At 36.5% G+C, this 17,853-nt stretch overlaps 1 long non-coding RNA gene across 5 annotated transcripts in view; it reads left to right on the forward strand.

The window, feature by feature from the left end:
* The window catches only part of LOC105724165 (uncharacterized), an 85,787-nt gene that overhangs the window by 35,376 nt on the left and 32,558 nt on the right, over positions 1-17,853 (forward strand). For 4 of the 5 annotated variants that reach the window (XR_010344777.1, XR_010344775.1, XR_010344778.1 and 1 more), the window contains one exon: positions 2,540-2,651. The exons of the other annotated variant lie outside the window; for it this stretch is intronic. This is a non-coding gene — a long non-coding RNA (uncharacterized LOC105724165). The remainder of the gene's footprint in view (positions 1-2,539; positions 2,652-17,853) is intronic. 5 annotated transcript variants of the gene reach the window in all.

Below are 17,853 nucleotides of genomic sequence, written 5' to 3' on the forward strand. Positions count from 1 at the left end.
CTTACAAAACGTTTCAATAAAAACTGAAGTCATAACCAAATTTTCCAACATAGCTGTTGCAGTCATTTCTGCCCAGCCACACTCTTCCAAAAGAAAAAAAAAAAACCAGTGAATCTGATAAAATCTTATAGGTGTGACCACATAAACAATACATGATTTTAAAAACATAGGAAATTCTTACACAAATGGTCAATTGAACTGAATGTCTGGAGTGATGAGATTAAACATACCAGGGCTTTTCACCTATGAATGAAGTTTTAACACATCAACTTGACATCAATTTGACTTGTGTATTTTACTAACACTTTGGTTGTTTAAGCATTTTCATAGTTAGACCACAATTGCCTTTTTCTCTATATATAATAAAATAATAATGATTGTACCCACCACCAACATTAAAATGGCTTTGTGAAATCAAACACTTTAAACCAATGATTTATTTTGTCTTTATAATGACATGGTATCAGCTTTTTAAAATATTCTTTTTATTTTATCTGCTGGACTCTCACTATATTATTTAATCATAATGGGGATAGTGAATATCCCTGCACAATGGTCTCTAAGCTGGTGCCTGTCATCTCATTAGTAACACATAAATCTCTGTTGAATGAAATTTGATGAAGAAACCATTTATTATGTAATGCTAGATTAAAAGCAAGATGTAACAAAATGTTATATAGAAGAAGTCAGTCAAGAATGAATACATCCTATATAATTCAATTTTATGAAGTTCAAGAACAAGAAAAATTTATATAGGTGATAGATATCAGTTTATCTCTGGAAAGAGTTTTGACTGGAAAGGGCAAGAGGAAGCCTTTTGGGGTACTGCAAATGTTCTTATCTTGTACTATATGCATATTAAATTCTACCTAAAAATAAATCATAAAACAATATGTATGTAGAATTACTGAAAAATTTTAAATATATGTGTGGGAGTATTTAATTAATTTGGAAAACATTCAAAATATATTAAAGGTCTTTTTTTCTTAAGATGCTGTAATTATGTCTTTATGTCATATATGTTATAATTTTGTTATGATTGTGTATATATTTAATAAGTGAAGCCAAAGGTTTTATCATTGTATTACAATACCTATGAAGTCTGATACAGAGTTTATGACCAAGAAAAATAAGTACAATTATTTGACCAGGGATAGAGCTGTTATTCTGAGTCAAAGGTTTTAAGCAGAAATAGATATTTAAGCTCATTTCATATATTTGTGTTTTAGATGAATGTCTACTTTCTTCTCCATAGTACCCTTAGTGCCTAGAATAATTCTTAACACAGAGTGGGATGCCTATTAAATATTTGTTAAATGAGTGAATGAATCTGATGCACACTAAAATTTTACAATGGGCTTAAGTATCACTTGAAGCAGAACTCAAGTGTCCTCTACCTGTGATGAAATTGTGTTTATCTCTTCCCAGATAGGTTGTGAATAAGCAATGAGGCATTCTCTTAAGGAAAAGTCCTCCTAGTTTCAATAGCAAGTCATGTAGCATAGCAGGAAAAAGGGATGGGATTTAACGTCTGGCAGATTCATTTGAAACCCTGATTTTGTCACATTGTCTTTTTGTGAAGTTTGCCTGACTACCCAAATATTCAAGCCCAGTTTTCTTCATCTGCAAAACAGAAATGTTTCTGAAATTGAAGTAGATAGTAAAAGTCAGCCTCTACTAAGCATTCACTATGTACATTCTCTGTGCTAAAAACATTGCATATGTTACCATATTGCTTGTATGCAAAGTATATGAATTACTTAGCACAAAGCTCAATATAAAAATGTTTCTTTTCTATGGCAATTCAATTATTAAAATCATTCCAATTACTTTCTATATATTTTCTCTAATTTCTTTGAATTTTGTAAATTATTTTAGATTGTACTTTGTTAGCATTTATCTAAAGACTTTAAATTTCTTGAAGAAATGAACCATTTGCTCTCTGAATTGTATAAAGTTCATTGAATTACCAAATCTTAGCATGGCCATTGATGACATGTAATCTTTCTTACAATAAATGCAGTATTTCTCTAATGAAGAGTCATTTGTTGGATTTAGGATACAGATTATTTTTGAGATATGGTTTTGCTGTGTTGTCCAGGCTGGTCTTGAAATTCTGGGCTCAAGCTACGCATCTGCCTCAGTCTCCTGAGTATCTGGGACCACAGGCACACCCCACCATGTCTGTTGGCTCTATGATACTTTGAGTGAAGTGGAGTTGTTCTCTTCTGATATGCCAAGTTCCATTTTTTGACAACTCTGTGCCTTCCACTCTTAGATCGTTCTTTTCTCTGAAATGGCATAGTTCTCTGACAAGCTGGAGATGGTTGCATAGAAAAATCCCCATAAATTGATCATAAAAATAACAAGTAGGGTAATGATAGCTCTATTCTATAAATTAAAACTTTGTAGGGAGTGGCATATTCAATTTAAGAGTTTTGACTCAGAGAAGGGTAAACGTAGCAGAATCTGGAATAGGTTCTGATAGGAAATAGGAGTGGTTGATTAAAAGAGGGTAAAATAATTTCTTAAATTCCAGGTATGTGTGCCAACATAGGAGATGTCTTGGCTAAGAAAGTGGAGAAGTGACATTTGCAGAGAAGACGTCATGGAAGAGAAAGGCAAACAAAGACAGAGGCTCCTCCTTGAAAGTAGGTTTGAGAAAGGTGGCGGGTTGAGTGGATGGATTCAGGGACTCTAATCACATTAACAGTGCCAAAACAAATAGGAACTAATGTCACTTGAGTTTCTCTATAGTGAGGGAACTATATCAGTTCCTTGTGGAGTGTCTGTCGTGTGTCAGGTTCTCTGCTAGGCATTTGGAGGAGTTATTTCATTTAGTATTCAGAGCAGCCTTCGTGTTAGGAATCATTATCCCAGATGAAGAAGCAGAGGCTGAGGGAGATAAGGTGGAGGAAAGAAGAGAAAAAGGCATAAAAACTTTCCTCCTTTGGAAGACAAATGAGAATGAAGCATGAGCTTTTAAAATGTACTGAGATTTCTCTCTACACCCCCTCCCAGCTTTTTTTAATGTCCTCAAAAGGCTGGGATTAGGAATCCTCCCACAGCCCATGTCTCCTGAGAACTTACATAGCACTGCTTCTGATTAAACTAACAGATTAGACCCAGTGGCATAAGGCACAGCTTCTCTCCTTTGAGAAAGAGCAAGTAAGAATGAAGTGTTAGATTGCAAAGCTAATTATACATTCTCTTCAAGTGTCAACCATCTGTTGCAATTGTTTAAAAAGCAGACATAAGTCAACTGTTGGGGCGGGATGTTTACTGTTGTGAACACACAGGAAGCTTCAACACCCGTGGAGAACCCTTGATCTATCACATGCCTGTAGGCTGCAGTGAGATTCTGCTGATGTCTTGGGAAACCCACCTTTTCAAGAGAGGGTAATTGATAGCTGCAGGTGCTAAAGATTAAGGACCAGTCACAGAGGCTCCTTCAGCACTGGAAAAAACCTTAAACATTATATGATCCACACTCAGTGTATAGATGGGAAAACAGAGATAGAGTGAAGACAAGGTACTATCTATTACTTATAATCTTACACTTTTCTGCAGAAATTTTGTGTTTGCACATAGAGCCCTATCTAAAGGGAGGGGTGGAACACTATTTTTTTCCTCTGTACTTCATGTATAATATACTAATACAAAAAAATAAATGGAAAGTTCTTCTCAACATTGGGAAGTCAACAAAAAGAAGGAAGTTGTCCAAGAGTGTGCTGCTAGTGATGGCCAGGGTCATTTGTAAAATGTTATGAAAATGTAATCAGTTGAAGTGTGGATGAAGGTCAGGATGAACAGAGAAAGTAGCACATTCCCTCCTACACCAGAGTCATGCTGTTCTTTTCCTTATCAACTTATTTATTGAATAAGCTGAAAGTTCTACCAATCTGAGGCTGCCCATAATTCTCTTTGTTAAAAACAACTGGAATGAGACTGAAAGTTATTTTCACTTACATAATGGCAGTCAATTGACACCCAGCAATAAAGAACACTAACTCAAACCAGAAAAAACATTTTCTTCTTGTTCATTCTATTTCTGTGTGAATAGAGACGTCTTTCTGATACAAGCAAATTTTGACTTTTCGTATGAATGAATAAATTTAGTCTCTGAGACAATCAAGGGGAGATTATCATAGACATCATGGGCAGGACTGCCTCCAGCCCAGTTGCACTGGAGTCCACAATCACCCTGTGGAGGTGGTAAGCATTCTCTTGCCTCCCTGGCTTCACTCACCAGAGATGTGCATTTCACTATCAGCATGTCACAGTGCATCCAGTTAGTTATCTTTCATTGATTTGAATGAAAGATAACTTTCATGTTTCTTTGTATATTTCTATAATTTTCTTCTAGTTTTGCCATCACTAGCAGCATGGCCCTGGACAGCTTGCTTTCCTTTTTGTTGATGTTCCAGTGCTGAGAAGAACTTTCCTCTTCTCTTTTCTATGAAAAATTACAAAATCCCTTCACTTGTTCCTCATGAGATTTATTATCCAGACCCTGGGACTGTTTTCTGTGGAAGCATTCCAGGTGTCAGTGCCTTGTGAAAATAACATACTCAGGTTTAGCCAATGGAATTTGTGAAGAATAAATAGTGGTTCTAATAACACCTTGCCACTGAGTTCCCATTTAGTTGAATCATACTCAGGGAGCCAGGTAAGAATAAGAAGTGATTTCAGATTAATTACTTTTCCTCGAAACTGGACACAATTTAAACTCGACTTCAGTTGGCTGCTGAGTCTGTCGTTTATAATTTCCCCCCTACTTTCATCTTTAAGTCTTGAACATTAGGCCCTGGGTCAACCTGACTACAATTTTTCAGCCACCTGCTTAGTCATTTGCAGCCATTTCCACCACTTTTTCAAAGAGAGTGAAATGGATCCTACTTTTTAATCTCAGATGTGGCTGATGAAGCACAGTAGAAGTTACATTCTTATCTGCCTTTGAAATTAGATAGGTGATTTTTCTTGTCAAGAGGAGAGGTCACTGAGATTCATACAAGGACAACTTTAAGGTGTTTAAATAATATTGCTCCCTTTTGGGGTTTGGGGTTAAAGATCTTTCAATGGGACTTAACTAGAAATTAGGTATCTTCTTACAGCTTGGAGAGAAAACAAATGAGAAAACAAATTATTGCAAGAAAAGTCACTGATTTTCTTCAGTTGATTGTTTTCACATTTAGTTCTAATATCAGAGCTGCTGTGGCTATGTTAACCTCACAATTATTTTTACCCCGTTTTCTTTACTGTTCTTACAATGTGAGGACCACATCATTTATTCATACAAATGCTACCAAATGACCACCTCACTCCCTCACCCAAGGAAGGCTACCATCAGTCACTATCCTTTTAATATCAAGGAAAATAAAACTATCAATGTATCTTATTTATTTGGTATTCATTTATACCCCTAAAGATTTAAAGTGCATTTTAACAACAAAAAGCATATAACAAAATAATAAAAACAAAATGAGAGTAAGAAAACAGGGCTAAGGGGAAATATTATTGAGGATAGAAATTCAAAATCATGGGGAAAAACATAATTAAATGTTCTCTCACATTATGGGCCCTTTCTCACCTCCCAGTTGGCCCCAATTTTCTTGAAAGCTAAGCATAATAATTCATACAGTTTTCATCATAAACAGGAACAAGATAATTGTATTATCTTGAGCATTTTTATCCAGATCTTTATTATAGTTGATGTGCAATGTCCTGGTTTTATTTTGCACTCTCTTTATTAGAGTGAAGTTATATTACAGTTAATGTTAAGAGTAGTTTGTGTTTCGGTAAAAATAGGTAATCTGAAAAATACAAGACACAAGGAGTGAATAGGAATGAGAGAATGCCTGTAGCTCAACTCCATGTAACTAAATTTCTCCAGATACTCTCAACAGTAGCATTTGTTCTTAACAATGTGATGCAGTACAAAAGGGAGGACTCACAAAATAATGTCACCACAAAGTTCAGATGAGTATGACAGTCTAATTGCCCCATCTAGGGCAATGTGACCTTCACATACTGAGTTAGTCCTGCTGCAGACTAGAAACTCAAAGAGCTCCAAGTAAGGAGTGTCTACCCTCCTTTTGATCTTGCTCCTCGGTTTGAGTAACTGGGATTTGGTCTTTTCTGATATTCTGGCCAAAAACTGGGTCACTGCCTTAAAACAATGTCTAGTTATCCCTTCTCCTAACTGGAAGATATGTTTTGCTTTTGTCATACTTCTTAGGCATTCTGTTTCTTGCCTTAAATCCTGTTCCTGTGGTTTGTCATCTGCCTTGACCTTTGCCATGAGTGTTCTTGATATAATACCAGCCAGATCAATTCATCTGCTTAGTAGCTGTAGTACTGACTTCTCTTTTTGGCCTTCCCCTTGGATATTTGAGGAATAGTTTGGTCTGCAGGTCTCTACTCTTAACCATCTGAATTATGCAAATGTCAACCCAGTTAAATTCTAGTAATAAATGTTCATCTCTGGATAATTTTCCTTTAATCAATCATTAGAATCATTGCTTTACAAAATGGTTCTGACAAATATAGGTGTTTTTCCCAGAGCTCTCCCTCAGGAAGCTAGGATGATATGGCAGTTCTTTCTTTTCTTTCTTTCCATATAAAATTGTTATTACTAGTATCTCTGTTTTACAAGTGATAACAATGACAAACAGAAAGCTTATGCTATTTGCCCAGGGTCACAGAATTAGTCAGTGACAGATAATGTACTTGTACATTTCGTCTATTTTCTTTCTTAAGGGCCAATGTTATGCAAATATTTTAATATAGTGTGTCTGTTTAAAAGTATGATTGTTTGTTATGAATTCAAATTGATATATTTCAAACTAGTAAGTAGCTTTATATTTCAAAGGTAAAATCTAAAATCATCTGGCTCAAATATGTTGTATCTTAATAGTCAAAGCCTTTGTGTTGAAAATGTTAAATTTTGTGTTCAGTTATAGGGAAGATCTTAGAGAAGGATCCAATGGGATACTTTTTCCACAAGTTTTATTTGAAGGTCTGATGTTGCATTTTATTTCTTTTTAAGTTTTTTATTTTATTTTATTTTATTTATTTATTTATTTTAAAGATGGGGTTTCACCATGATGGCCAGGCTGGTCTTGAACTCTTGACCTCAGGTCATCCACCCACCTTGGCCTCCCAAAGTGCTAGGATTACAGGCGTGAGCCACCGCGCCCGGCAAGTTTTTTTTTTTTTTTTTTAATTAACAGATTTAGGTGTACAAGTGGTTTTCAGTGATGTGTATAACCTGTATGGTGATGAAGTCTGGGCTTTTAATGTAGCCATCACCTGAATGGTGTACGTCGTACCCAAAAGGTAGTTTTTTATCTCGAAACCTCCTCCACCCTCCTTGATTCTGAGTCAGTTACACCACTCGATATGCCTCTGTCTACCCAGTGCTTAGCTACCACTAATCAGTGAGATCATGTGGTAATTGGTTTTTCATTCCTGAGTTACTTCACATAGGATAATAACCTCCAGCTCCATTCAAGTTGCTACAAAAGACATTATTTTGGTTCCAATGAATGAGTAATGTTGGACACACAGTAGCTCACACCTGTAATCCCAGCACTTTGGGAAGCCAAGGTGGGAGGACTGCTTGAGCCCAGGAGTTCGAGAGTAGGCTGGGCAACATAGTGAGACCCTGTATCTAAAAAAAAAAAAAAAGTAGCCAGTCATGGTGGTGCACCTATAGTCTCAGCTACTGGAGAGGCTGAGGCAGAAGGATTGGTTGAGCCTGGGAGGCGAAAGTTGCAATGAGTCGAGCCTGTGGCACTGCATGCCAGTCTGAGTGACAAAGGAAGACATTGTCTAAAAAAAATAAAAATTTAAAAATTTAAAAAAGAGTGAATAGTCTTCTATGGTATACATATACCACATTTTCTTTATCGGCTCCTTCGCTGAAGTTAGATTGGTTCCAAGACTTTGTAATTGTTAATTCTGCTGCTATAAACATACAGATGCAGATGTCTTTTTGATATAGTGACTTCTTTTCCTTTGGGTAGATGCCCAGTAGCAAGAATTGCTGGATTCAATGGTAGAATTTTAATGCTTTGAAACTCCATCCTGTTTTCCACAGAGATTGTACTAATTTACCTTCCCACCCACAGTGTTCCCTTTTCACTGCATCCACATCAACATCTACTGTTTTTCGATTTTACTAATGTCCATTCTGAATGGAGTAAGGTGATATCTCATTATGGTTTTAAATTACATTTCTTTCATGATTAGTGATCTTGAACATTTTGTTGTATGTTTGTTGGACATTTGTATATCTTCTTTTAAAAAAATGTCTTTTCATGTCATTTACCCATTTTTTAAATGGATTACTTTTTTTCTCGCTGATGTGAGTTCCTTGTAGATTCACAGTACTAGTCCTTTTTCAGATGTATAGTTTGCAAATATATTCTTCCCTTCTGTAGGTTGGCTATTTACTCTGTTGATTATTTATTTTGCTGCACAGAAGCCTTTTTACTTGACTAAGTCTTACTTATTTTTATTTTTGTTGGATTTGCTTTCAGAGTCTTAGCCATAAATTCTTTCTTATGCCAATGTCCAGGGAAGTTTTTATTTATTTTTTAGTAAATTTTCTTCTAGAATGTTTATTGTTTTGGTCTTATACTTAAGTCTTTAATCCATCCTGAGTTAATTTTTGTATATGGTGAGACACAGGGATCCAGTTTCATTCTTCTGCATGTAGCTATCCAATTTTCCCAGCACCATTTATTGAATAGAGTGTTTTCTCTCTAGTAGATATTTTTGTCTGCTTTGCCAAAGATTAGTTAGTTGTGTGCATTTTGCTTTATTTTTGGTTTCTCTATTCTGTTCCATTGGCCTATGTGTCTAATTTTACACCAGCAGCATGCTGTCTTGCTTACTATAGACTTGTTGGGTTATGTGACGTTAGGTAAAGTGATATACCTCTAGATTTGTTCTTTTTGCTAAAGATTGCTTTGGCTATTTTGGCTCTTTTTGGGTTCCATACAAATCTTAGATTGTTTTCTCTAGTTCTGTTGAATAATAACATTGGTGTTTTGACAGGAATTACATTGAGTCTGTAGATTGCTTTGGGCAGTGTGGTCACTGGCCAGCTCTGTAGTGGGAGTGCGTATCACTGAGACTGTCTCTCCTCTATTCAGGCTCTGGAGACTTACAGCTTTCTGTCTGACTCACAGTGCAAGTTGCTGCCCACTGCTGCTTTCAGAGTATTCAAAGTGTCTTTCACTATGTCTGTTGAGTTCCCGTCTTCTTCTTCGATAAAAGATCGCCATGTGACTCTCTACACATTATCTTTCTCTTTCCAAGTGATGAGGCATGTTAACCAAGCCTCCAATCTGACATCATAAAAAAATGCATTTTATTTCTAATTCTAGTTTCTTCTTCTCTGCTCTGTACCCTGCCCAGGGTTAGGCCCACATCAGAAAGATGTCTTTGGCACTCTCCGTCCAACAGTGAACAGCTAAATGGCAAGAGTTTTTAAAGTGTGAAGACCCATCTCTGGCAAGTCTGTTTCATTCCTGAGGTCTGGGATTCTGCTTTTGTCTCCATGACCAAGATGCTAATTCATCTTTTACAGGAGAGCTCTATTCTGAAAACCTTGCAGTTAAATTTTTGTGAGACCAGTCATTTTGCCTAACTATAAAAACAATTCCATTTCAGAAATAGGGGTTTCCTGCCATGGTTGAAATCCTGCTCTGAAGATAGTGCTATTTAGAAACATGGGATTTCACCATTTGACCTACTTTGTGTATTACTCCATGTTAGAGACGGTTCACTAATCTTGCGAGGCTCTAGAGACTGGCAGGAGCTAGGAGAGGGAGGAGGGAGCGTTTTCTATCCTCAGCAACGTTCTGCCTCTCTCAGTAACTGGGATAAGCCAGATTCAAAGTGAAGTCATCCAAGAAACCGTCAACTCTCCATTTTCTTTATCACCTTAGGTATCAATTGTGCATTCTTATATATATTCATCCACTCTCTTCATTTTTCCTTTCTCTGACGTGTAGCTTATTTTCTTTTTCCATTTTAATACCAAAAAATCCCCAAACAAGTATATTTTTTTAACCCTGAATCCTAGTAATTTTTGCTGCATCTCTTCCCTTGGTTTACTGCCGACTTCTTGAAAGCATAGTGGAAAACTTGAAGTTTCTGCACAGCTGTGTCTTTCATTACCTTCTTAGAATCCCTCTGAATCTATTCCTCAGTGCAGAGTCCTAAATACTATTTGTCCTTAGAACAGAAACATTAATACTGTTATGCCGTCTTAAAATGTCCTCTTGTTTGAAAATCTTACCAACTATGGCTTCCTTGACATGATCGTTTTTTCTTGTCTATTCCTGAAAATAAACACTGGGTTTTCTGAACTCAGTAAGCGAAGACTTGGGTTTGAATTTCTATTTATCAAGTTAGCAGCCACATAATCTTGGACAATTTCTTTATATTCCATAAGCTTTATTATATTCATTAAGTAAGCTTTCTATTAGCATCTATCACAGTTATTTTTATAAAGTATAAATGATATAATGCTTAGAAAATGCTTAGCATAGGATGTGCTAAATAGGTATCATATGTTACCTGTTATCAATACAATTTTATTGCTACTATTGTTGTTACCATTATCATTCTTTTTTACATTTCCCAAAATTCTTCTTCTTTACTTAAATTTAGCTACCTCTTTTGTTGAATCTTGGCTCTTCATCTTGTATATATACCCTGGGTTATCTTTAACAAGTATGTATATTCTAGTAACTCTCAGTCTGTAACTTTGGTTTCATTTTATTCTATAAAATCTAAACTTTTATATGCGACAGCCTAGTAGACAGCTCCTACTACTCCTTACACATGCAGCAGCAAAATGAATATATATTTTAAAAAAAACAAGAAACAAACAACAAACATATGATAATAAGAGAATCATCATACATTTACTCTGCCACCTGTGTTAAAATCTGGGAGGCATCTTAGACTCATTCCCATGCCTGTATCTTACTCATCTGTAGATTTTAACAATAAAATTATGTAGATTTTAATAAACTAGACTATTTTTCCATTTTCATTCCTGGAGCATGGGTTCTTATCTCAGCTGGATTAGCACAAAGAGTTTATCAACTATTCACACCCTTCTGCATCCTCTATCCTACTTATGAGAATAATTTTTTCCAAACTATAGTAAAAAACAAAAAATACATGATGAAATAATACCACGTGTCTCCCCCACCTTAAACTCCTTTAGGGTCTATATTGTTCATAGGGCCTATTCCCAGCTGCTTAGCCTGGCTTAGAGGATCATGCTCTGAGTCCTATCTCCTCTTACTTAGAGGTTGCATGATACAATTGTTAAGAATAGGGCTCTAAAGTCATCTTGCCTGATTTAAAAATGTGCCTTCACCTCTTCTTGCCCATCATCTTGGGGACATGTGATAGGCATCTTCTGTTTTCCCCTCTGAATCTATACATTACCCTTCACCTGCTCTGCCAATTAGCTCCCCTGCACTCTGAAGCCACCTAGCTCCCCAGCTCTGCAGTGCCACTTGGATTTGGCTATTGAAAGCCACCTGCAGGACCTCCTCAGGACACCAAGAGTACTCCTTCTCTGCTGGGCTGCAACGGTTGATGGTGCCTATCTACTGATGGCCACAGCTCCAATTAGAGAGACCTCTCCTATTTCATTTTTCTGGGTTCTAATAATTGCCTTCTCTTCTTTATGGCCTGAGGATCACAGCATCTTTTTTCATATTACCAGTCCCATGGTATTGTACCATCCATGTTGACTTCCCTGAACCCATGGTTTCCAAACTTCAGAGTGCATCAGAATCACCTAGAGGGATTTTTAGTAAAGAAATTGCTGGACCTTATATCCCAAAAGTTCAGATTATGTAATTCTAGGATAAGGCCTGAGAATTTGTGTTTCTTACAAATTCTCATATGATGCTGATAGTCTAGTCTAGGGAACCACGCTTTGAGGACCATTGGCTTAAACTATGTTCACAGCTTGATAAATAATCCTTTTATTACACAGTCCAGAATCATCCAATTTGAATGTTCTGTGGGTTCACCAACTGAGTTAACATGCCACTAAACTCTCTGGGACCCAGCTTCCTAATCTGCTTACTAAGGTAAATAGTAAAATTGTTCCAGTCTTATAATTCAATGGAAAGATGAAATGAGAGAATGGGTGAACCAAAGGCGGCAGATGTACTAGCTATTGTTACCAAGTTGCAAAGTTTCATTCTTGCCTGCTTTCCAAGGCATGTTCTGTATTTCAGCCAAATACAAGTAATTAAAATTGCTCAAAAATAAACTCTCACATTTCTATGGATACCATAGTTAATGTAGGTACTTTAGCCTGAAGTGCTCTCTGGCAGCTTTCCTGCCTCTTATATTTGTAATTTAATGCTTCAGGACTCAATTCAAGACTCTGGTGCATTCTTAGGATGAATGCTTTCACTTTCATTTCCTGATGCCATCATACTTTTATCCTAACTTGGTTTTAAATTTGTCACAGGACGCTCTTTTCATGCTGCTCTTCCTCACTGCACTGTTGTGGGTGCCATAATGTTTTATACATCTTGGTAGCCACAGTTTCTTGTCTATTACCTGAAGCAGAGTAAATATTCAATAAAGTTGAGTCAAATTAATGCATGAATTATTTCTAGGCTTTGTTTCCTAAGGGTGACCATGTTATTTAGTTTTGCCTATGACACACAGAAAAATAGAAACCCAAACCCAAAATGTCAGAAACCATTAGCACTGTAGTGGCAATGTGCACCTTTACTGTCACTGTTTCTCATTATCTGAATAAGACAGCACAAGGAAACAGATGGTTTGGGAAGGCATAAAATTAACATGAGTAACACAAAACCTGCCATTCAATAACACTAATCACACCACAGATTTTGGACAGTGACGTCTTCTCCACTTGCTAATAAAACTATTGTGAAACATATGTTCTGGGAAAAGTGAAAACAGATAAAAGAAAGTTAGAAAAATTTCAATCCTGCCACTTGCTTTAAAATACTTGTCTTTCTGGGATGCTTTGCTACAAATCTAGTGAGTATACATAAAAACTTCTCCTTTTCAGAAGCCTCTTGTAGCATATAACCCTTCTCTTATTTACTTTGAAAACCAACCTGTGCTTTCTCTGAAATCCTGTCATTTTGTTTGTGAAAGTATTTTATATTCTAAAGCTGAGATGATTTGCATAGGTCCAAGGTTCTTATTTTGTACAGATCTGACAGCTTTTCAGCAAAAATATTTCAAAGCCATTATGTAGAATTATTATTTTATGGCTTTTCTGAAGGATCATTTTGACTTTTAAAAGTTTTATGCTTTTGCATGTTTAGAATTTAAATCTTCAAATAGATACAGCAAGAGAATCCGTGGAATTTTTAATTCTATGCAGAAAATTTTATAATATAATGTATTTGAAATGAAAGTAGCATGACCCATTTCTGTACCAGAGAACATGGCACCAGGTCAGTTTCACTATTGGAAAGCATCATATATGATTTTTTCCTTATTAAACTTTTTACCTTGGTCAAGTCTCCACTTGTTGCTCCAGTTAAAACCCTGGCTTTAGAATACCATATCATTTTTAAAAATGTATAAAAGATAGTGTCTGAAACCATTTAGTATTTGAAGATTTTTAACTCAAAGATATTTAACTCTTAGAAAAAGATTCTTGATAATAATCCAAACACAGAAATTTTTTATTGGATTCAAGTTAAATTCTTCTAAATTCAGCCCACAAATACTTGGCACTACTTAAGTCTCTGGGTAGAATGTAAAAACTGGCTCATACTTCAAATATTTATTTGGTACTTTCAGTACTCCAGGTATTGAACTTGACTCTGATGGTATGAAGAATGTCAGACTTGTATCACTTATTTCCTTGGATTTACCAAAAATCATTGTGAAATGAAGGAGGCAGGTCCTTAGAGAAGTGGCTATGACTCAGTGAGAAGTCAAAAGGAACTGAGTGTTACAGGAATATAGAGAATGGAGGGATGAACTGAGAGAGAGTCAGAGGGATTATTCAGTTAAGTTGAGATACACCAGTGGGCAATTACTCATGGAATCTGAGAGCAGAGACTTACAAACACAAGAAATCATTCTGAATAGATGAAAAACACGAAGAAGGGAACTCCCATGTACTTTGAGACAACATCAGACTTTAAACTCCACAAGTAAGTGGCTGTGTCTAGTTCATGTGCCATTTTAGCCTAATGTCTAACACAGTGTATAGCATATCTTTTATTGGACATGAAATACTAATACTAAATGAAAGAATAAATGCATGACTAAGCTACAGCTTTTGTCTTGTGATAGTAAAAGAGATAGTGCGTCCTGAAACTAAAAATTTTGTCCAGGCATAGTGGCTCAAACCTGCAATCCCAGAACTTTGTGAGGCCAAGGCAGGAGGATTGCTTGAGGCCAGGAGTTAAAGACCAGCCTGGGCAGCATAGTGAGACCCAGCCTCCACAAAAATAATAAATTAGCTTGGTGTGGTGCTGTGTACCTGTAGTCCTAGCTACTCAGGAGGCTGAGGCAGGAGAATTCCCGGAGCCCAGGAAGTTGAGGTTACAGTGAGCCATGATTGCACCACTGTACAGTCTGAGTGACAGAATGACACCATGCCTTAAAGTGCACACACACACACACACACTCACACCTCATTAGGTTGGGAGTTTGTTGAAGTATGTGTTATGATAATTACCTAGGACTTTATTTTGCAGGATATGAAGGATCATTATGGCTAAATATTAAACCAAAATACCTCTGAACTAATACATTCTCCTTTAAATAAATATTTATTGAGCATCCACTGTGTACAATTGCAATATGATGAAGTGAAACTACGCTCTGCCTGCTGTCCTCCTGAAGTTGTTATTCTAATGAGTATTATGACAATAAACAGGTATTAAATAACGTAAATGTTCCAACCATGATTTTTAATAAGTATTATGAACCAGAAAGTCACCCAATTACCTCTGCTTGCAGAATCTTACCAGCTTCCTGTTTTGTGAATAAAATGATATTGTTACACAGCCATGGTCTTTGTTTACGTATTGTCTGTGGCTGCTTTTAGTTTATGGCGATAGAGTTGAATGAGTGTGATAGATACCTTAGGGCCTGTGAACCCTAAACTATTCCTACCTGGCTTTTTGCAGAAAGAATTTGCCAACCCTTCCTATAAATGAAACAAATGAGGAACAGAGATGAAAACGAACAAAGAGTAGACCCTGCCAGATAGGATTCCAGAAATTACTTTGGTAAACAGGTGGCATTTAGTCAAAGGTGTAAATGATGAAGAGAAGTCAGCCACATGGAGATAGGGAGGGGGCCCTCGAACAGGCAATAATGTGAACAAAGGCCAAAGGCTGGAATGGCCTTGGTAAGTTTGGTGTCCTCAGAGATGAGCAATGTAACTTGGAGGCATGATCAAACAGAGAAAGGGGTTGCTATGAGTTGATGTTAGAGATAAACCGCATTGATCTCTCTATCAATCTGTCCATCTTTTTGTCTATGAAGATAAACCTTTGATGGGATAAAAAAATCAGTTTAAAAACAACTCATGCAGACTTTAGCCTTTCAGTAAACACCTCTTGGATTTTCACTGTGAATATTTTTAATAGACATAGCGGGTATATTGATGACAAAGATAGGCTCTTCTCCGACTGTGGCAATAAAGCTGGCATGAAGAAGGTTATTTGTGAGGCAAAGCCAATTAAATCTGCATTTACGCTGATTTTGCAGTGATTCTAGTGATTCTTTTTTTCTTTTGAATGGCAGAGCTGGCAAAATGCTAACAAATTCAATGTACCATGCACCACATGAAGCCTAGAGAGTATTTCTAGAAAATGATGATGGTTTTCTAAACTAGTCGAAAAGGGGAGGGTTATTTTAGCCCTAATGCACTCCACTATATCAAGTTGTTTGCTTGAATTATTTATGTGTGTATTGCAATTTTTAAACGGGAGCATCAGAGACACTTAAGCCACTGATAAGTTAAAGACCTTGTAGGTCATTCAAGGAGAATGTTAACTAGGGCAAGCGGCAGTGGCTGGAGAAACACATCCAATCCACTTCACAAGTCACAGGGACTTGGCTGTCAGAGAGACGTGGAAGATGGAGTCAGCTATTTTTCAACCAATGAACTGAGGCACTTACTACCTTATGCCTGGCCTCAGTTTCCAAATCTCTAACCTTGAGATCATACATTCTGGACTAGAGTTTACTATAAGATTTAGTAATATGCCAAAAGAATAAAATCTATAGTAAACATAATGAATTATAACTATTGCTATGATTATTATTATTATTTTACTCCAGAAAAATCTCAATAAGCATAAGAATGCAAACTCACCACTAGGGATTTCACTGGGTACAGAACACCTTGGTTCTTGTGGTGTTGAAGAAAACATAAATCTCATATATCTTAAAATCTATGGGGAATAGAACAGTGTTTTATGAATATCCTTGAGTGCTTGTTAAAATCCTGTGTCCTAAGCCCCATTCTAAAAATCACTGTATCAGAAGCTCCTAGGGAACAGCTAGAAAGCTACTTGTTCAACAGATAACCACATAATACAAATTGTTTGATATTATTCAGTGATCATCCATGCAGACAAACACATATATGAATTTCTGCCTTAAAGGAAGCATAAACAAAATGCATTAGGGAATCCAAGGTGGGAAAAATACCCCTACATAAGGTCCTAATTTTCTGACTCTGAGAACATATTTAGGAAAAAGACAATTGTTATATACAATTAAAAATAAAATGAGTGAGACTAAATGATAAAATATGTCTGAATCAAAAACAGTGTTGAATCTGAATAAGTACTTATTTGCAGGTAAACTTCTTCTAGGATTTGCAGTTGAGAAATTGTTTCTCATCAGCTAAAATATCATGAAATTTCGGTCACAGATGCTCTGTTAGAAGAGGGAGTATGTTTTGTTCAATTCTAATTAGTAAAATACAGCAAGCAAACAAGGACCTGCCCTTAACATGTATCATACCAGGTTGCCCCACTTTCCAGGAAGGAATATGCTACAAGAAGTCAGATGTTAACAAGTCCAGGTCTCACAGTGTTCTGACAGTGCTGAGGTCAACATAGCCATTGGGAATAAGAATACCCAGCCCTGATTTTTTTTAACTTCTATTTTAGGTTCAGGAGTACATGTGCAGATTTGTTATACAGGTAAATTACATGTCATGTGGGGCTGATATGCAGATTATTTTGTCACCCAGGTAATAAGCATAGTAGCTGATAGGTAGTTTTTCAGTCCTCTCCCTTCTCTCACCCTACACCCTCAAGTAGACCCTGGTGTCTGTTATTTTCTTTGTGTCCATGTTTTTTCATCATCTCACTGCTTGTGATGATGTTGTCATCATAAGTAAGAACATGTAATGCTCGGTTTTCTGTTCCTGCATTAGTTTGCTTAGAATAATGGCCTCCAGTTCCATCCATACTGTTGAAAAGGACATAATCTCATTCTTTTTTATGACAACATAGTAGTTCATGGTATATATGGTTTTCTTTATCCAATCTACCATTGATGAGCATTTACACTGATTCCATGTCTTTGCTCTTGTAAATAGTGCTGCAGTGAACATACATGTGCATGTATCTTTATGTTAGAATGACTCATATTCCTTTGGGTATATACCTAGTGAAGCAGACTTGTTGTCTGGGTAATACTAGAGGTTCATTGTCTCAGAGCCAAGAAGATCAAGGACGTGGAGACACAAAGGGTGAGGTTTAGAGTAGAAATTTTATAGGTGAAAGAAAGCGAATAGCTCTCTCTCTCTCGCAGACAGGGGTTCCAGAA

The sequence above is a fragment of the Aotus nancymaae genome, unplaced genomic scaffold (genome assembly GCF_030222135.1).
Source record: "Aotus nancymaae isolate 86718 unplaced genomic scaffold, 86718_ANA_hifiasm-v0.15.2.pri h1tg000030l, whole genome shotgun sequence".
NCBI classification, from domain to species: Eukaryota; Metazoa; Chordata; class Mammalia; order Primates; family Aotidae; genus Aotus; species Aotus nancymaae.